The sequence below is a fragment of the Mauremys mutica genome, chromosome 1, assembly GCF_020497125.1.
Source record: "Mauremys mutica isolate MM-2020 ecotype Southern chromosome 1, ASM2049712v1, whole genome shotgun sequence".
NCBI classification, from domain to species: Eukaryota; Metazoa; Chordata; order Testudines; family Geoemydidae; genus Mauremys; species Mauremys mutica.
In genome coordinates this window covers 83,135,858-83,146,881 of record NC_059072.1, presented here as the reverse complement: position 1 = coordinate 83,146,881, position 11,024 = coordinate 83,135,858, and the positions used below count along the sequence as shown (strand labels likewise).

Sequence of the window (11,024 nt, the reverse complement as noted above, 5' to 3'; positions counted from 1 at the left end):
CAACAGTTCGATACAAGAAACAGACAAGAGTATATATGAGGAAATAATGAGATGATGCTGGTCAGCATGATAACCAATGGCTACAGGAAACAATTGTCAAGTTTTGGTAGGCATCATAGCAGAGAAATGTCTTAAGGGGGTATTTGAAGGACAACGTAGTTATGCAGATATTTACAGAGAACTCCACCCACACATAACAAGGTTACATGTTTGAAAAAGTATTTAAATGGCCAATGTAACCTGGGTTGTGGAGATGTCACTGAGGTCAGAATGTGGTGGGCCTGATGATGATGCACGATTCTGGTCCCCTTGATATTGACACCGGTCCTCCCACTTCAAACACCAGTCTCCGGCAAGGCAAAAAGAACCGTACTTGACCTTTAGGTAGAATGAACAGGGCTGACAAAAAATCTTTTCCTTTTAAACTGAACATGTTTGATATGGAAATCGAGAGTAACAAATATGGAATCTCCTGAGGCCTTTTTTTAAACAGTCATTTTTCTGAGAACTACACTTTACAGTCCTATAAAACTACTGTGCTTTGCATCCAAAACAAAAATCTTAACTTTTTAAAACAAAATCTTTGTTGACTTTGGAAAAAAACTCAATCTGTATTCATGTTGTTGCAGTATTACAACATATTGCTACAGATTTAATGCTTTTCTCCCTAAAAGCTCCACTTGTTACCATTTTGCTACTGAAATTGTCAAGATATTTATCATAACCTTATGATAACATTCTATATAAAATCATACATTTTCACATGATTTAATCTAAAGAGAAACAAATATTCAACCATTTTTCCTAGACTTATTGTTCTTGATCTTTGCGAAATAATTGTCACACGTACTAGCCTTTTCCATATCTAGGATCACAGCAACCTCTAGCGGAACTAATTGTAACTGTAATTTTTTATGCAAATCTATAAAAACATCCTGGTGATATTTAACTTTGTTTGTTTGTTTAATGGGGCTAGGAACATAAATGAATCACTCTTTGTGATATACAAAGTGAAGCCTTTTTTAATTCATTCCCTATTGAAAGGAAATGCATTACTAGACTAGAATGATTAAGGACTCTTCTTAGTCAAAATAAATCTTTCAAAATATGTTAAATATTTCATCAAAAGTACTTGATAACTGTTTTGACTGCTCTTACTGATTCATAAAATAGTATAAGTCCATTCAAATATAAATGAATTGGCACTATTAAGAATACTGTGAATGTATTTGTTCTTGTTAAACAGTTGTGTAATGGGGTACTGGCATTAGTAACATCCACCTGCCTTTATGATCTGGAGTTAGCATTGTTGAGTATAAAATATGATGTATAGCTTCCTCCTTATTTGTCTGAAGATGATTATTTAAAAGAGTTAGACACTGCAATTGTCAGAAACTGCTTCAAATTGTGTAAATTTACTTTAATTACAACCATTTTTGTATGTTTTATTATTCCCTTCTGTTACCCCAGAAGCACATCATAGGAATCAAGGGATTCTGGGTCTGAAATTTGGTATAATAGCTTGAACTTGTTTTTCAGTGTTGTCTGCAATGCATTTTGCACATTAAGTTTTGTTGTTCTGCAGAGGAGTTACCATGAACACAGGCATACAGCAGTTGAGCACTTTCACCTATTTTCTTTTATTGTCAAACACTTCTGCAATATAAGCAGACCCAGAAGAGCAAATATACCTTACCGTGTACACTGTATTTAATGCAATAATTAACTAGAGCAGTGTTTCCCAAACTTGGGACACCGCTTGTGTAGGGAAAGCCCCTAGCGGGCCGGGCCGGTTTACCTGCCGTGTCTGCCGGTTCGGCTCAGCGCGGCTCCCACTAGAAGCAGCAGTCAGTATGTCCCTCGGCCCATGCTGCTTCCAGCAGCTCCCGTTGACCTTGAGCAGTGAACCAGGGCCAGTGGGAGGCGTGATCAGCTGGACCTGCGGATGCGGCAGTTAAACAAACCGGACCGACCGGCCAGGGGCTTTCCTTACACAAGCAGCATCCCAAGTTTGGGAAACACTGAACTAGAGGTATATACTGCAGTACTGCTGGAAGTGCCCTGTTGGCATGACCTTGCATGGTGCATGTGAAGTAACACTGCGGGGGGGGCACACCGTTTTCAAGAGCTTGACCACACCCTGGTGGGGATGGAGTGGGGCACTCTTCAAAAAGTAGGATTGCCATATTTCAACAATCAAAAAAGAGGACGAGGGAGTCCTGCCCCCATCCACTCCCTCCCACTTCCTGTCCCCTGACTACCCCCCTGAGAACCTCCAACTTCTTGTCCCCTAACTGCCCCCTCCTGACACCTCCCCCACCCTAACTGCCCCCCCAGGACCCTACCCACTACCTGTCCCCTCACTGCCCCAACCGTTATCCACACCTCCACCCCCAGACAGACCCCTGGGACTCCCACACCCCATCCAACCACTCACTGTCCCCTGACAGGCCCCCCAAGAACTCCTGACCCACCCAACCCTTCCCCTGTTCCCGACTGCCCCCTCCAGAACCCTCCTGTCCCTTCTCACCCCCCCGCGCCCCTACCCCTCAGAACCGCGTGTCGGAGCGCACAGCCCGGTGCCCGCCCCCAGCGTGCCGCGGAGCAGCCCCCTGGCCAGCAGGGTCGGGAGGAGCTCGACGCCCGGCAGGTGTAGTGACCGATACCGCTCCCGTAGAAATGGGCCTGTCGGCATTTGCTACATCAGGTAGCCGTTTAATACAACAGCAGCTTCTAACATCGGTAAGTATCGGCATGTGCTGCCGGTGGCACAGTCCTACGGGGCACAGTATCCTTCGCTACACCGGAGCCCCCTGCGAGCGGCACGATCCGGCCGGCTGCCCTGTCAGCCGCACCCCGCTCTGCATTGGGGGGGGGAGGGGAATCCCGGACATTTTTAGATATTTACAAATTCCCCCGTTGCTATTTTTATCCCCAAAAGCCACATGTGGTAACCCTACAAAAGGGCATCACTCCCCTGCCTGATACCAGGCAAAATCCTGCTCTGGTTTGTTCCAGTACCGGGCAGGGCCCAGGCCAGCCACGAGCCCCGGGGATAAAGCCAGACCAGCGGCCGCCTTCCTCTGCACCCCGACAGGGGGGAGGGTGGCGCTGCCTCCAGCGGAGCTGGGGTGACCCGACTCCTGGGTGTAGGCGGTGCCGCGGGGGGGGGGCGGACTGGGCGCTTCCCCCCCCCCCCGGAAGGGGCAGCGCGGGCGAAAGGCTGGCAAGGAAAGCGGCGCTGAGCCGCCCTTGTGCTGCCGCCGGGGCCAGGCGGGGCGAGGGGCCAGGAGCCGGGCGCGGGCAATGGGGCGGCCAGGCAGCGCCAGCCGCGGCAGAGACGCGCCAGCCCAGCGCCCTTCCCACTGGGGGCGGGGCCCAGCGTTCGCGCGCCTCAGGCGCGAGCCGGTTTCCAGGGTCCCCTCGCTTCTCGTCGCTCAGCGCTTCCCGGCCTGGAGGCTGCACTTCCGCCTTCCCACGAGGCTTAGCGGCGTCAGCCTGATTGGGAATTCCGGGACGCTGACGGGTCCCGAGCGGGCTCACAGCCGGGCGGTATGGGGAGGGGGCGGGGCGGACGGCTACCGCGGGAGGCGAGGCGCCATTTTTAAACCCTCTTGGCGGCGGCTGCTGCGGGTGAGTGAGGGGGTGGCTCGGGCCCTTGCGTGGCGGTGTCCCGGTTGCCCCGCAGAGCGGTCCGGTCTCTGCCGCGGACGGGGCTCGGCGGTTGGTTCGAGGCTGGCGAGTCGCCGTTCTCTCCTCGGCCTGGCCCCGCGCCCGCTTCCCCCACCCCCGTGCCTGGCGCTGCACAGGGCCTGGCGCTGCACAGGGCTCCAGCCCCGGCCTGACGGGCGGCGACTTGTCCGGTCCGGGGTGAGCGGCACAGAAACCGGCTGCGCTGGGCGCTGCTCAGCGGGACAGGGGGGCACGTCTCCCTCCCTTGCAGCTGTGCTGCTGGAGCCCCGGGGCTGGGCGCCGCGCCCGCCGCGGGCTCCTGCTTCCACCGCTCGCTGCAGGGTGCGAGCCGCTCACGCCAGCTGTGGTCGCCTGACGGGAAAGGCCCCCGGGCCTGTGCATCAGCCCAAAGGGAGCGTGAAGGCGAGGACCAATGACTTGGCAACCGGCGAGAGAAAATCCTGTCAATTGTGACCTGCGAGTCACTGGGCGTTGAGTCCGCTCATCCGCCTCGGGGCGGATACAAATCTCATGCATGTTTGTGAAAATGGCTTAGCCCCTGTAACGAGTCCGAGAGGTTACATCAACACAACTTTGTTGGTTGCAGTCGCTGTAAGGGACGCTTATTTTTCTAGTGTAACCGAAACTAGGAAGTTCTCTAGCGTATATCACTTTATCAGCACTATTATAATTATCTATTGCTTCTGTGGTGGCTTTAAATAGCTCATGGCTATCTGAGAGCCATACTTCACACATTGTTAGGAAAGAAGTGGGGACTGCTGAATTGAGATGGGCGTCTCTCTCACAATATATGTAAGAGATTTAGGAATATTTTCCAGAAGGGGTGAGGTAATATCTACCTTGTCTCGCTAATATCCTGGGAGGACAGGGCTACAACTACACTGCTTACAACAATGTATTGATCTGTGTCAGAGTTCCTGAGTTAACTGCATGTCCAACCTCTTTGTGGCCTCAAGACACCCCACTTAGGTCACAGGCCTCCGGCATTCATCTTTCTCTGGGTGAAATCCCATGATTTGCTTCCTGCAGATTAGGGCCTTAGGGTGCAGACCTTTGCTATTTTTTATGATCACCTCATTAAGTCTGACTTCAGTTTAACACCTGAATTTGTTCTCTCAGGCCAATGATATTATCCAGCAACCAGCCAGCTTTCATAAAGCGAAGTACTATTTGTTCAGAACAAAACCTTTTAACAGAAAACATATCTTAAAGCAATAAACAGCTTATATCAACTGACATACTAGGTGGTCCTCCGTCTTCCATATGGAGACCCTGGTAGGCTTAAAATATTTAAGATCCTCCCACAGGGCCTGTGTCAGTTCTTGGGTGGTGGTATCCCTGTCCTTTCTCAATCAAGTCAAAGGCTTTCTGCTAAGGTCTTTGAACCAGGTCAAACCAGTCCATGTGCTTTTTCCCTAGGAGGGTGAAACTTCAAAAAGACTTGTTAGCTGGATTGTTTCAGTACTGGAGATTTGCATTAATTACTCCCCATTGTCTTTAATTCTTGCATGAAGCATTCTTTATCAGACCCATTTAGCCAGGAATACAATCACTAACAAGCCCATACAGATACATATTACATTTATAAAGTTAATACAATAGTATTTGAATATTCCACAATTCCATAGCATTATGTCTGTCCCTTCTCAATATAATAGGTGTTGGATATTCAAATATTCCATAACATCTGTTATAAAATATTTATGTAGGTATTTCTACTGCATTCCTCACTGTGGCATCTAAGGGTATGTCTACACTACAAGACTATTTCGAATCAACTTAATTCGAATTTGTGGAATCGACCTTATGAAGTCGAAGTTGTGTATCCACACTAAATACACTAGTTCGACTGTGTGAGTCCACAGTAACGGGGCCAGTGTCGACTTTGGAAGCGGTGCACTGTGGGAAGCTATCCCACAGTTCCCGCACTCCCCGCTGCCCATTGGAATTCTGGGATTTCCCCCCAATGCATGCTGGGGGGAAAAAATGTGTCGAGGGTGGTTTTGGGTAACTGTCATCATTGAACCGTCAATCACGCCCTCCCTCCCTCACTCCCTGAAAGCGCCTGCGGGCAATCTGTTCGTGCACTTTTCTGCTCAGTGACAGTGCGGGCGCCACAGCACTTTGAGCACGGATCCCGCTGCAGTTATGGCCGTTGTCAACTCCTCGCACCTTATCGTCCACCTCTTCCACAGTCAGCTGCTGAGAAATAGGGCTACTTTTCAATGGTGCTGCGAGCACTGGTGGACCATGGGGGACGTTTTACCAACATCAACGTCGGGTGGCCAGGCAAAGTTCATGACGTGCGTGTTTTCAGGAACTGTGGTCTGTTTAGACGCCTGCAGGAAGGTAGTTTCTTCCCGGACCACAAAATAAGTCTTGGGGATGTGCAGATGCCTATAGTGATCGTCGGGGACCCAGCCTACCCGCTAATGCCCTGGCTCGTGAAGCTCTGTGCAGGCGCCTTGCACAGCGACAAGGAACTCTTCAAGTACCAGCGAGCAGTGAGCAGCGTGACCTGAGACTGTTCAGTTTCTTTACAGAGAAGCTGAACCTGCCCCTGTTTCTTTACCAAGTTACTGTTGACTAGCATCTGCAGTTACATACCCCGCCCACCCCATTTCCCCAACTTCCAACACACGTTTAAAAATAAAATACATGTTCCACTGTAACTTTACAAAGGTTTCTTTATTGATGACTTTGCGTTACAGGGTTGAAACTGGGACACGGACTGTGCTGGGTAGGGTGTGCAGTGATGTAAAGACCGCCTGTAAACTCGAGGAATGACAGGCTCCTGCTCCCAGAGCGGTCTGCAGTGCCGGACTGGATGTTTCAACGGAGCCTGCCATCCCTCCTTTTTGGGACTCTGTGTGCGGGGGCTATGTGGCCTTTTGGCGGGGGAGGACGGATACAGATTTCTCTGCTGCGTGGCTCGGTGGTCCAGGACAGGGACCGTTGCATGAGATCTGTAACCCCCCTCCCCCGCTACAAAGTCACGTACCCCACCACCCACACAGAACCTGCAAACCACCTCCCATACCGACCAGGGTGCGTACTGACTGCAGTGTGTGTGTGACCTGCTGCTGATCCTGCTCCCATGTCTGTACCCTGGTAAAGGTGATTGTCCTGTCCAATTACCAACCCCCTTCCCCCCCTTCAAACACAGTCTCCTCTAAAAGAACATGACGGAAACAGTAATTAACAGAAAAGTATTTTTTATTATCAACTAGACAGTTAGGGGATGAAACTGGGATGGGGGCTTGGGTGAGGCGGGAAGGAAAGGACTTCTCAAAATTTAGGGTATGAAAGCTTTTGGGTACTTGAGCACTCTGCTGGGGTGCAGTGACAGTTTTCACGGCCTCTGGCGCCCGTCCTTCTGGTTATTTTGGGTGAGGGGGGTATGGGACTTTGTGGCGGGGGAGGCCGGTTGCAGATACACTGCAGGGGGGCTCTGTCCTCCTGCCTGAGGTCCTGCAGAACATGCACAAGGCGCAGGAGCATGTCCGTTTGCTCCCTCATTAGTCCAAGCAGCGTTTGAGTCGCCTCCTTGTCTTCCTCACGCCACCTCTCCTCCCGTTCGCTGTGTGAGTGCTGGTACAGAGAGAGGGTCTCCCTCCACTGGCTCTGCTGGTCCGCCTCGTCTCGGGAGCACCCCATAAGTTCAGCGAACATCTCGTCCCGTGTCTTTTTATTTCGCCGCCTAATCTTTGCCAGCCTCTGTGAGGGGGATGCTGTGGCAGGTCTGGACACAGTCGAAGCTGTGTGATGGGAAAAAGAGAGTGAATTCCTTGCAAAGATACATTTTTGCGAACAATGAACACAGTCTACTCTGTCTCTGTGAATTCTGGGTTGAGATCCCAGTGCCTGATGGGGCAAAAACCATTTTCGTGGGTGGTTCTGGGTAAATGTCGTCAGTCATCCCTTCCTCCGTGAAAGCTACAGCCGACAATCATTTCAAGCCCGTTTCCCCTGGATTGCCCTGGCAGATGCCACAGCGTGGAAACCATGGAGCCTGTTTTGCCTTTTGTGCCTGTCACCGTATGTGTACTAGATGCCGCTGACAGAGGTGGTCCAGCAGCGCTACACAGCAGCATGCTTTTGCTTTTGCATGACAGCAGAGATGGTTACCAGCCATACTGTACCATCTACCATACCATAAATTGGTAATAAGATGGGCATCGTTACCAGTCCTTTTGCACTGCACCATTTGCTGCTGTCATAAGTGCCCCTGGCTGCTCTTAGCCAGGGGCGCAAAAGCCAAAATTGGGAATGACTCCCTGAGTCAATCCCTCCTTTTTGGTATCTAAAAATAGAATCAGTCCTGCCTAGAATATGGGCAAGTGTACTAGAGAACCACTGTATCAGAGAACCAGAGAGCACAGCTGCTCTGTGTCAAATCCTGCATAGATTATGAGCTGTATGCTATTCACAGAGGGTGCTCCTGCAACAACCCCACCTGTTCATTCCATTCTTCCCCCAGCCTTCCTGGGCTACCATAGCATTGTCCCCCCACTTGTGTGATGAAGTAATAAAGAATGCAGGAATAAGACACAGTGACTTGTTAGTGAGAAATGAGTGGAAGGCAGCCTCCAGTTGCTATGATAGTCCAGATAGGACATTAAGGAGTGTGGAGGAGAGGAGCCCAGCATCCTGCTGCTAGTCCAGGGGCAATTGAATCTTTTCTTTACACATGAAGGGTGGGGGCTGATGAAGCTCAGCCCCCTGTTGCTATGATGAAGACGGTTACCAGCCATACTGCACCATCTACCATGAAAAATTAGGTTCACCTGACACTGGGGGACCTGATAGATGCGAGTCGGCATGGTTACCAGTCCTTTTGCACTGCCCCATGTGCCAATAGGCTGATGATGAGGACGGATACCAGCCATATTGTACCATCAGCCATCCATAGCGTGGGGGGAGCAAGGATGTTGGTGTTGAGTGCTGCACCATCGCGTCTATCTGCAGCATTCAGTAAAGATAGGGTGACATGTAAAAGAGTCAAGAGAGGATTGTTTTCCCTTTCACTTCTGGGGGTGGGTGGGGGGGTGCGTAAATTGCCTAGCTATGCCCTGACCCACCGCGGACACTGTTTTTGACCCTAGAAGCATTTGGAGCTCAGCCAAGAATGCAAATGCTTTTCGGAGACAGCAGGAACTGTGGGATACCTTGCGTGCTCAGTCCCCCCTCCCTCCATGAGCGTCCATTTGATTCTTTGGCTTTCCGTTACGCTCGTCACGCAGCAGCGTGCTGAGTCTCTGCTATGCCGTCTGTCCGGAGATTTTTTAAAAATACTTTGGACCAGGCGTAACATTACAGTAATTCCCCTAATTAGATGCAGGACTCTCCGAGCGAGATCACCCTGAGGACGGTCACTGAAGGAGATAGAGAGCGCATGCTGCGTGAAAGCCAGCACAAACCAGGGCCCTATGCAGCCGTGCTCGGGGAGGCAATGCTCCCTGAGTACCTCATGAAAGCCTCGCGCGGAAAAGTGTGCTACCATGGAGCACCCAATAAGGCAGCTCTCCCCAGGAACCTCCTGCGGAGGCTTTTCGATTACCTCCAGGAGAGCTTCGTGGAGATCTCCCAGGAGGATTTCTGTTCTATCCTCATATATAGAGAGACCTCCTTTTCACATACTTCAGATTCCTGTTATATTAAGAATAAAAGTTTACATGGTTAAAGCACTTACAGACTCCTCCTTCCCCTGATTCAGGATCCGGGTTAATGGCCGGGGACGGTTGGTAGGGGATCTCCGTGAGGGTGATGAAGAGATCCTGGCTGTCGGGGAAACCAGCGTTGTAAGCGCTGTCGCCTGCCTTGTCCTCCACAAACCCTTCCTCATCTTCCCCGTCCGCGAACATCGCCGAGGAACTGGCCGTCGACACTGTCCCATCGTCAGAGTCCATGGTCACTGGTGGGGCATGGACTCCACCATGAGGCTCCACCAAGTGAGGCTCCGTAGCGTCCGTTTGCCGCTTTGATATTTTGGTAGCCTTGTCTGGGGTCCTTGATTTTCACGCGGCGCTGCGTTGCATCCCGGCTGTATCCTCTGTCTCTCATGGCTTTGGAGACCTTCTCGTAGGTCTTTGCATTCCGTTTTTTGGAGCGCAGCTCCGAAAGCACAGACTCCTCGCCCCACACAGCGATCAGATCCAAGAGTTCCCGGTCAGTCTATGCTGGGTCCCTCTTTCTATTCAGAGATTACATGAACTCCTCTGCTGGAGAGCTCTGCATTGCTGCCGGTGCTGCTGAGCTCGCCCCGATGTCCAACCACGAAATGAGATTCTAACTGTCCAGACAGGAAAAGGAATTCAAATTTTCCCGGGACTTTTCCTGTGTGGCTGGTCAGAGCATCTAAGCTCGGACTGCTGTCCAGAGCGTCAACAGAGTGGTGCACTGTGGGATAGCTCCCGGAGCTAGTAAGTTCGATTTGCATCCACACCTAGCCTAATTCGACATAGCCATGTCGAATTTAGCGCTACTCCCCTCGTCGGGGTGGAGTACCGAATTCGAACTAAAGAGCCCTCTAGGTCGAATTAAATGGCTTCCTGGTGTGGACGGGTGCGCGGTTAATTCGAATTAACGCTGCTAAATTCGATTTAAAGTCCTAGTGTAGACCAGGCCTAAGAAAGTTACAGATTTTAGAAGTAAATACAGTATACCAAAGAATCTCCTATGTATCTCTCCATTCGCTGTTCCTTGTTGGTGGGTGGGTGTGTTTGGTTTTGGTTTTTATGGGAAAGGTAGGTCAAATCAATGACTTTCATGGTGGTTCTAATTTCTCCTAGTAGTGAGATCCTCAGTCATTAGTATATTGTCAGAAGATCTGTGTTTCCTGCAGCAGAGAGTCTTATTCTTTTAGGCTGATGGTAGTACTAATTCACAGTAACACAGGTGTACCGAGAGATCATGGGAGGTGATCTCAGGGAGGTGGTATTGGCTTTGCATTCTAGAACACTGAAATAAGTAGATAAACAGATTATTCTATACATTATATGAAACTACTGTTAAACTTTACACTTACAGTAATAACTGAAGGAGAGGGTGGTAATTTTTTTTTTTTTAATGTCTGATACAATTAGCTGACACAAGGCAGAATACTACTTGTCCTGTTCTGCGATGGCCAAAAAATTATGTTCAGCCTTGTTATCTAACTTCATTGATCATACGAGTGTTCAAATATGGTATTATTTTGTAGGTTAGACCAGGCTATAGTAATGAAAGCAGAGCCTTGAATGAGTTATGCAGGTAATCCTAAACAATTGCCATTGAACACTGAAACCACCATTATGTAACTTGGTTATGTCATATAACTCAGAGTGATGCTT

General features: G+C 50.1%; 1 protein-coding gene across 7 annotated transcripts in view; it reads left to right on the top strand.

Moving 5' to 3' along the window:
• Window positions 1-3,496: 3,496 nt before the first annotated feature.
• Window positions 3,497-11,024, top strand: part of CEP83 (centrosomal protein 83) — a 43,313-nt gene continuing 35,785 nt past the window's right edge. Inside the window, exon 1 of one of the 7 annotated variants that reach the window (XM_045002056.1) lies at window positions 3,497-3,633. The gene's annotated coding sequence lies outside the window, so the exon portion shown is untranslated. Of the gene's footprint in view, window positions 3,634-3,936; window positions 4,285-11,024 lie in introns of those variants that run through there. The other 6 variants (XM_045002058.1, XM_045002059.1, XM_045002060.1 and 3 more) reach the window with 6 other exon arrangements.